Source organism: Triticum aestivum, chromosome 1B (genome assembly GCF_018294505.1).
Source record: "Triticum aestivum cultivar Chinese Spring chromosome 1B, IWGSC CS RefSeq v2.1, whole genome shotgun sequence".
Lineage (NCBI taxonomy): Eukaryota > Viridiplantae > Streptophyta > Magnoliopsida > Poales > Poaceae > Triticum > Triticum aestivum.
This window is the reverse complement of record NC_057795.1, coordinates 588,352,157-588,360,626: the sequence shown is the minus strand read 5'-3', so window position 1 is coordinate 588,360,626 and position 8,470 is coordinate 588,352,157. Positions and strand designations below refer to the sequence as shown.

Genomic DNA, 8,470 nt, shown 5'->3' with positions numbered 1-8,470 from the left:
TCCACACGTGTTTTCGGTTTTTTAAACGAGTTTTTTCGATGTTTTGGTTTTCCCCGGTCTTTCTTAGCTTTTCGATGAAAAAAAAATCAAAATTTTTTTTTGCGTGAAGAAACGTGTTTTCTGTTTTTTTTCCTTTCCCGAGAGTCACAGTTTTGCTTCCGCGAGAGGCACGGTTGTGCTTTCGCGAGAGTCACGGCCGTGCCTCTCAGAAAAGGAAAAACAAAACGTGTTTTTTGTTTTTTCCTTTCACGAGAGTCACGGCCGTGTCTCTTGGGAAGGGAAAAACAAAACGCGTTTTCTGTTTTTTTTTCTTTAGCGAGAGTCACGGTTTTGCTTTTGGGAGAGGCACGGTTGTGCTTTCACTAGAGTCACGGCCGTGCCTCTCGGAAACGAAAAAAAACGCGTTTTCTATTTTTTTTCCTTCCACGAGAGTCACGGTTTTCCTTTCACGAGAGGCATGGTTGTGATTTGTGAGAGGCAGGGGCGTGCCTCTTTTGGAAAAAGAAAAAACCGTGCTCCCGGTTCGGTTTTTTCGTTCGGTTTTTTCGTCTGTTTTTTTTTGAAAAAAAATTCGTTAAAACCTATCAACATGAGATCTAGTTTTGAAGATCTCGACGCAAGGAATCCAATGGTGAAAACGGTTCGAAATTTAGACGCACGGTTTGGGAGATAAAACGTTTTGAATAAATGAATCTACGGAAAAAGGAAAAACTCCATTTCGACAAGTTGCACGCTGCATGTGCGCCACTTGTCACGACCTGGATAAGTGGAGTGTTCTTTGAAATGAGTACTCCCTCCGTTCCTAAATATAAGTCTTTGGAGGGATTTCATTATGGACCACATACGGAGCAAAATGAGTAAATCTACACTCTAAAATGCATCTATATACATCCGTATGTAGTTCATAATAGAATCTCTACGAAGACTTATATTAGGAACGGAGGGACTACTTCTTAATTAGTGATTTCGGCTGAAGGCGCCGAAGAGAGCACTCAGGAAATTCCGACAGGCTGTGTCTACTATATAGCCCCCCGGCTGGACCTGAAGATTCTTCTTTGCCGCTCCCGTTAACGGCCGGAATGAAGCCCATCACGGTGACCGTACGTGATCGTGAGTGTTTCATGGATCAACGTCGCACCATCCTGCTCCTTGGCCGCTACCGACCCAGCTAGCTACATCATGTCGTGCCACTCCGCACCACCACTGGACAGGGCAGGCGAAACTTTTCGAGTTGTGTGCTTCCCTTCCTGACGCCATATTGCCGAGCGGACAGACATGAGCAGCAACGGCGAGGAGCGGGCTGCAACGATGGAGAGGCCATCGGAGGAGCCGATGGTGGCGACGGCCAGCTTCAGCGAGGAGCAGGCTGCAACGACGGAGAATGTTAGGTACCAGGTCGATCTACTCGTAGCTTACGATTACAGGCCGGAATTCGAATTACAATCGAGTCTCTGTCTTGAGGAAGGGGAAGATAGGTAGGTGAGGAGAGGGAGAGAGAGAGAGAGAGAGACCGTCGTTCGTTCCTGATCCCACTGGATGCCGATTCCCCTCATCTCCATCGGGGTTAAGTAGCGAGCCGAAGGCGAGCGGGCTCAACGGGCCCATTCTGGCCCAGCGAATCTTCTGTTGGGCTGCGCGATCCTCTTGGGCCGGCTGTTTACGCGCCGCGGTGTGAAGGCTTCGTCTGTCGTGGCTGTTGGTGCGCTGACATCCCCTCCTCCTTGAGAGCTGGCTTGCCCCCAAGCCAGCAGAGTCGGGAAGCGCTCGCGCATGGACTTGGCGTCTTCCCAGGTGGCGTCGAGGACGGAAGGGTCGGACCAGCGCACGAGAACTTGCTCGCGCCGGCCTTGGGGGGTGTTGCGCCAGCGTGTGACGATGATCGCCACCGGCGACAGTGGTTCCTCCGGAGGGGTGGGCAGCTTGTCTTGCACCGTCGTGTTGTTGGAGAGTGCTCGTCGTAGTTGAGATACGTGGAAGACGGGGTGGACCTTGGCGCCGGCAGGAAGGTCCAGTTCGTACGCGACGGGGTTGACGACGCGGATGATCTTGAAGGGTCCGAAGTAGCGGAAGTAGAGCTTGTGGTTTGCGCGGTGCGCCACCGTCGTCTGCACGTAGGTTGAAGCTTGACGAAGACCGCATCCCCGACGACGAAGGAGCGATCAGTGCGCTTCTTGTCGGCCTGCGTCTTCATGATGTTGCGCGCCCGGTGGAGGTGTTCGGCCAGCACCTCATATGCTTGCGCTCCTCGAGCCAGTCCTTGAGCGAGGGAATGGAGCAAGTGGAGGCCGCCTCGATGCCCCAATGACGTGGTTCATGCCCATACAGTGCAACAAAAGGTGAGGTGCCCAAGGAAGAATGAAAGGAAGAGTTGTACCAGAATTCTGCGAGTGCGAGGTACTGGTGCCATTTGCTTGGACAGGCATGCGTGAAGCACCGCAAGTAGATCTCCAGGCACTGGTTGACTCGTTCGGACTGCCCGTCGGTCTGGGGATGGTACGGCGTACTCATGTTGAGCTCTGATCCGATGATCTTGAACAACTCTTGCCAGAACTTGCTTGTGAAAACTGGGTCTATGTCCGACACAATTGCCTCCGGAAGCCCATGGTGTTTGTAAATGTTCTCCAAGTAGGCGTGCGCGACCTTGGCCACCGTGAATGGATGGCTCAGAGAGAGGAAATGACTGTAGCGGGTGAATTTGTCGACAACGACGAGTATGCAGTTGTACTTGCCTAAAGTAGGGAGACTGTCGATGAAATCCATGGTGACCACCTTCCTGGCGCGGTCTGGCACCGACAGAGGTTCGAGAAGTCCTGGGTAGCGAACGCGCTCTGGTTTTGCTTGCTGGCAGACTGAGCAGGACTGGACGTACTGACGAGTGTGTTCTTTCATCTTGGGCCAGGCGAACAGGCGACGTAGACGGCGATAAGTGACTGGCACGCCGGAGTGGCCACCCATGGTGCTGTCGTGGAATGCGCGGAGCATCCGTTGTTGCAAGGCAGGAGAGCCGCCCAGCCATAGCCGATCGCGGAAGTAGAGTAGGCCATCGCGCGTGGAGAAACGTCCTTTGGGGTCCAGGCGTTTGGACAAGTCTTCCAAGATCTTCTGAACTTGTGGATTTGTGCTGTAGCTTGCCACGATGTCGTCCAGCCAAGCCGGGGTACAGACAGACACTGCCGCAACGAGCTCATCAGGGGAACAGCGCGAGAGCGCGTCTGCAGTTGTGTTAGAAGATCTGGAGCGGTAACAGATTTTATAGCGCATCCCGAGCAGTTTGGTGAACGCCATCTGTTACCACGGGGTGGACAGGTGTTGATCATCGAGGTGCGCGAGGCATCTTTGATCTGTACGGATGATGAATTCATTGTTGTGCAGGTAAGGGCGCCATTGCTCGACGGCCATGAGAATGGCCATGCATTCTTTCTCATATGTGGAAAGGCCGCGGTTCTTGGGGCCGAGCGGCTTGCTCATGTAGGCGATCGGGTGCCCATCTTGCTGAAGGACGACACCAACACCGTAAGCGCAAGCATCGGTGTCGATCACGAACTTCTTGCTGAAATCAGGAAGTTGCAGCACGGGTGCTGTTGTGAGCTTCAGTTTCAGAGTGTCAAACACTTGTTGCGTGTCATTTGTCCAAACAAACTGGTGGTTTTTCTTGAGTAGGGTGAATAGGGGTCTTGCAATGATCCCAAAGTGTTGCACAAACTTCCGATAATATCCAGCGAGGCCGAGGAAACTGTGCACATCCTTGGCACACTGAGGAACAGGCCACTGCTTGATTATCAAGACCTTGCTGGGATCTGTGGAGACGCCATGTTCATCGATCACATGCCCCAGGTAAGCGATCTGGCGCTGCGCGAAGGAGCATTTGGATTGTTTGACTTGCCAGTGGTCGTCTCTGAGCAGCTGAAGCACGCGCACGACGTGTTGGATATGTTCTGACAGGGTTTTGCTGAAGATGAGGATGTCATCGAAGAATGAGACGACACATTTGCGCATGACTGGGCGCAGGGTGGTGTGCATGCCTCCGTTGAAAGTGGCCGGGCCTCCCAGTACTCCGAAAGGCATGACACGGTATTCCCAATGCCCTGAGTGTGTTTGGAAGGCCGTCTTCTACTCTTCGCCTTCCGCCATCCTTATCTGATGAAATCCAGTGCGTAAGTCGAGCTTCGAGAACCACTTTGCACCTGCCAGTTCATCAAGGAGCTCATCTATGATTGGTACTGGGAATTTGGCAACCACGGTCATTGAGTTAAGGCGATGGTAATCAACGCACAAGCGCCATGTACCATCCTTCTTCTTGACTAACAGTGCTGGGGATGAGAAGGGGCTGGAACTTTTCTGAATGATTCCTGCATCGAGCATTTCCTGAACCTGACGTTCGATTTCTGTCTTCAATTCAGGTTTGTATCTGTATGGTCTGGAGTTGACAGGCTGCGCACCGGCCATCAGAGGAATGCGATGGTCGCAATCGCGGCGAGGTGGCAAGGTCCACGGGTCCTCAAAAACATCTGTGAACTGTTCCAGCAGGCGCAAGATCTCCACAGGAATAGGAGAATCAGTAGTGTTGGAGCTGTCGAGAGCGTTGAGGTGGACAATGTGTGCTACCGATCCTTGCTTGCAAGCCTTGAGGAGCTCTGGTGCGGAGATCATAGAGCATTGGGTTTGGTCTGAAGCAGTAGCAGATAGCGTCAGTTGGCCGGCTGGAGTTGTAACTGTTAAGAATTGCTCGATCCAGTCAATGTTCATGGGGCTGTGCTGCCTTAACCAATCCATCCCGAGAATTGCATCATACGAGCCCAGTTTGAGGATCTTGAAATCAGTTTTGAAATCATGCCCTTGGGTTGTCCACTAACACTCTGGAATGTAGGTGGTACAGGGGATGGTGTTGCCATTGGCGACACGGACGCGGCATGGGCGCGGCAGTGGCTTGGCTCCGGTGAGTTTTGCTGCTAGAGAGCTGTCGACGAAGGATGTAGAGCTACCGGAGTCGACGAGCAGCAGGATCTCATGTCCTTGGAGCCAGGCGTGCAGCTGTAGTACCCCTGGGTCTGACCAGCCATCTTCAGCCTGACGGGACAAAGTGCAGAGGTTCTCCTCGTCAGATATTGGTGAGGCTGGTGGCGATTCAGATTGCACATCTTCTTGGGGAAACATGGCGAGCAACTCTTCCACGATGTGCATTTGCACCGTGGGCGGGTAGGTATGGTCCTTCCCCCACCGTTTGCCACACTTGAAACAGAGCCCCTTCGCGCGGCGAAATGCGCGAAGAGTGGCGACCTTGCTGGCTTCAGGTGTCGTGCGAGTTGCGTCAGTTCCGTGGCGATCTTCAGAGATCATGGTTGGCGTAGCCGGGCGACTGAAGAAGGATGGCGGTGTCGATCGCCCGGTGTGACCGTGGCCTCGGGAAGCATTGGAGAGGCGCCCGAACGAGTGATCACCGTCGGCCACTTCCTCCTGAAGTAGGGCCAGCGAGCACGCCGTGTCCAGGTCCGGTGGGCGTTGCACGAGCACCACCGCACGGATATCCGGTCGCAGTCCCTCCACAAAATGAGTCAGGAAAAAATACGGGTGAGTGGACTCTGAATAAGATATAAGATGATTCATCAGAGTCTCGAATCGTTCGATAAAATCTGCTACTGTGGTAGTTTGTTTGACCGCGTAGAATTGGCGAAGGAGCATTTGGTGTTTGTCGCGACCAAATCGGGTGCAGAGGAGGGTGGTGAAGGACTCCCAATCCAGTCCGGTTAGCTTTTTCTGTACGGATTGTAGCCAGATGCCCGCGGGACCAGAAAAATTTAGGGTGGCCATGGGAACGCGATAGGTGTCGGGGATCGTGAACATCTGGAAGTATTGCTCGCATAGAGTTTTCCAGAGCTGTGGATTTTCACCGGTGAACATCGGGAAATTCATGGATGGTGGTTGGCCCAAGTTGGTCAGGATGGAAGAGGACAGGGGAGGTACAGGAGCCGGCGCGATCGGAAGAGAGGGCGTACCCGTGACCGGAGGTGCCGCCAGCGACTCGCGGGTCACTGACGAGCCCCCTCCAGTGTGGTTGACGTCGCCGCGGCCATCGGGCCCGTGGAGGTCTCCCCGCGCTGGAAGCAGGGGAGGAAGATGTTGAGGGATCGCCGCTCCACTCGGCGGTGCGGTCGCTCGTAGCGTCGTGACTGTGGACTCCAGCTTCGCGAAACGCGCCTCGAGATCTGGCTTCCAGTGAAGGAGATCGTCGATCTGCGAGGACTGCGCCTGCAGCTGCTTGAGGACGTGGGCGGAGTCGGCCTTGGCGTCCTGATGGAGCTTGTCGAGATACTCCTTGAGTGTTGGATCCATGGCGGCGACGAAAGCTTGCCGCGCTTGGACGCGTCGACGGGTTTCCAGATCGACGCGGCGGAGAGGGTGGTGTTGGTCTCTGATACCACGATGTTAGGTACCAGGTCGATCTACTCGTAGCTTACGATTACAGGCCGGAATTCGAATTACAATCGAGTCTCTGTCTTGAGGAAGGGGAAGATAGGTAGGTGAGGAGAGGGAGAGAGAGAGAGAGAGAGAGAGAGAGACCGCCGTTCGTTCCTGGTCCCACTGGATGCCGATTCCCCTCATCTCCATCGGGGTTAAGTAGCGAGCCGAAGGCGAGCGGGCTCAACGGGCCCATTCTGGCCCAGCGAATCTTCTATTGGGCTGCGTGATCCTCTTGGGCCGGCTGTTTACGCGCCTCGGTGTGAAGCCTTCGTCTGTCGTGGCTGTTGGTGCGCTGACAGAGAAGCCATCGGAGGAGGCGAGCACCTTCAGCAAGGAGCAGGAGGCGCTGGTGCTGAGCGCGTGGGACGCCATGAAGGGGGACTCCGCCGCCATCGCGCTCAAGTTCTTCCTCAGGTACAGTACGCACAAATGTTCATATATGTACTGCCGTTTGATGCATCCATCCATCCATCCACTGCTAGTATATAGGAAGATATCGTTTCAGTGCCCGAAGAGAGTGCATCCGTCCCACGAGCATGGGCGGTTACATTTCTCACTGATTTTTCTTTAAAAAAAGTATATCATCATTTTGTGCATGTACAGACGCACTGTAATCTTTTGTTTGATGAGAAGGAGAAATAAGTTTGTTCAACTGGCCCACGTAGAATCTCCGAAACGAAGGATAGCAGTAGTGGAAGAAAGGAAAACGGATTTGAATTTTGAGATCCGGGCAGGACGTGGAAGATCGGCCAAAAGTCTCCGACGTATCATCAGTCAGGTAGCTGGCTTTTGCTTCGTCAGAAGTCTCTGCCCGCTCACGCACCCAAGGGCCATCTATCTGGTAGGAGTACAAAATAATAGTACTATCAGTATCACATCGAGCCAGCAGAGAGCCACCCAGCCTTGCCTATATAAACCATCATCAGAACTCGTACCTTTAGACACGATCGACCACACGCACCAAGGAACGAAGCAGATTAAGAAACACGCCGAGGCAGAGAATCAAATGGCGTTCAGCGAGGCGCAGGAGGAGCTGGTCCTGCGCTCATGGAAAGCCATGAAGCCGGACTCCGAATCCATCGCTCTCAAGTTCTTCCTCAGGTGTCCTTTCACTTGCATTGCTCATGCTGTCATGCATCATGTGTCCGGTCATCATTCACTGGACCGATTAACGCCTTGCATTTCTCAGGATCTTCGAGATCGCGCCGGCGGCCAAGCCGATGTTCCCGTTCCTGCGCGACGCCGGCGAGGACGCGCCCCTCCAGAGCCACCCGAAGCTCAAGGCGCACGCCGTGACCGTCTTCGTCATGGCCTGCGAGTCGGCCACGCAGCTGCGCAAGACCGGCGACGTCAAGGTGAGGGAGGCCACGCTCCGGCGTCTCGGCGCTACCCACGTCAGGGCCGGCGTCGCCGACGCGCACTTCGAGGTGGTGAAGACGGCGCTCCTGGACACCATCCAGGGCGCCGTCCCGGAGATGTGGACGCTGGAGATGAAGGCGGCCTGGGAGGAGGCCTACGACCAGCTCGCCGCTGCCATCAAGGAGGAGATGAAGCTCGCTGCGGCGGCTTGATGTGGCACGCATGGAGTCTGCTTTCATGAGCTCTCTGTTGTGAACTTGTGATGTGCCATGTGTGTACTGTACTGCGTAAACGCTGCCATAACGACACGTGAGGCAGCCAAAAAAAATCACTGTTTTATACAATCCCGATTATCAATATATTAATTACTTCAGCTTATTTCATACTCCCGCCGTCTCAAAATAAGTGTTTTAAACTTAGTACAAATTTGTATTAGAGCTAGTATAAAGTTGAGATACTTATTCTGGGACGGAGGGAGTACCAAATAATCGTCCTTCATTTTCTGAGACAGTAAAACTGAAGCTAATCCAAGCCCTATCTTGTTGACAGTTTCCGACCGTCCATTCTAGTGACCTCGCTTATCTGAGCCGTTAGATGTGCTGTCAACTCGAACCTCCAACCGCTGGTTCTTTTTTTACTTGGGAGGTTGGGC

The 8,470-nt window shown here is 53.7% G+C and overlaps 1 pseudogene; it reads left to right on the top strand.

Annotated features, from left to right (window-relative positions):
* The first annotated feature begins 1,308 nt into the window (after window positions 1-1,308).
* On the top strand, window positions 1,309-8,196 carry LOC123096311 (non-symbiotic hemoglobin 1-like; annotated as a pseudogene).
* Window positions 8,197-8,470: the final 274 nt, after the last annotated feature.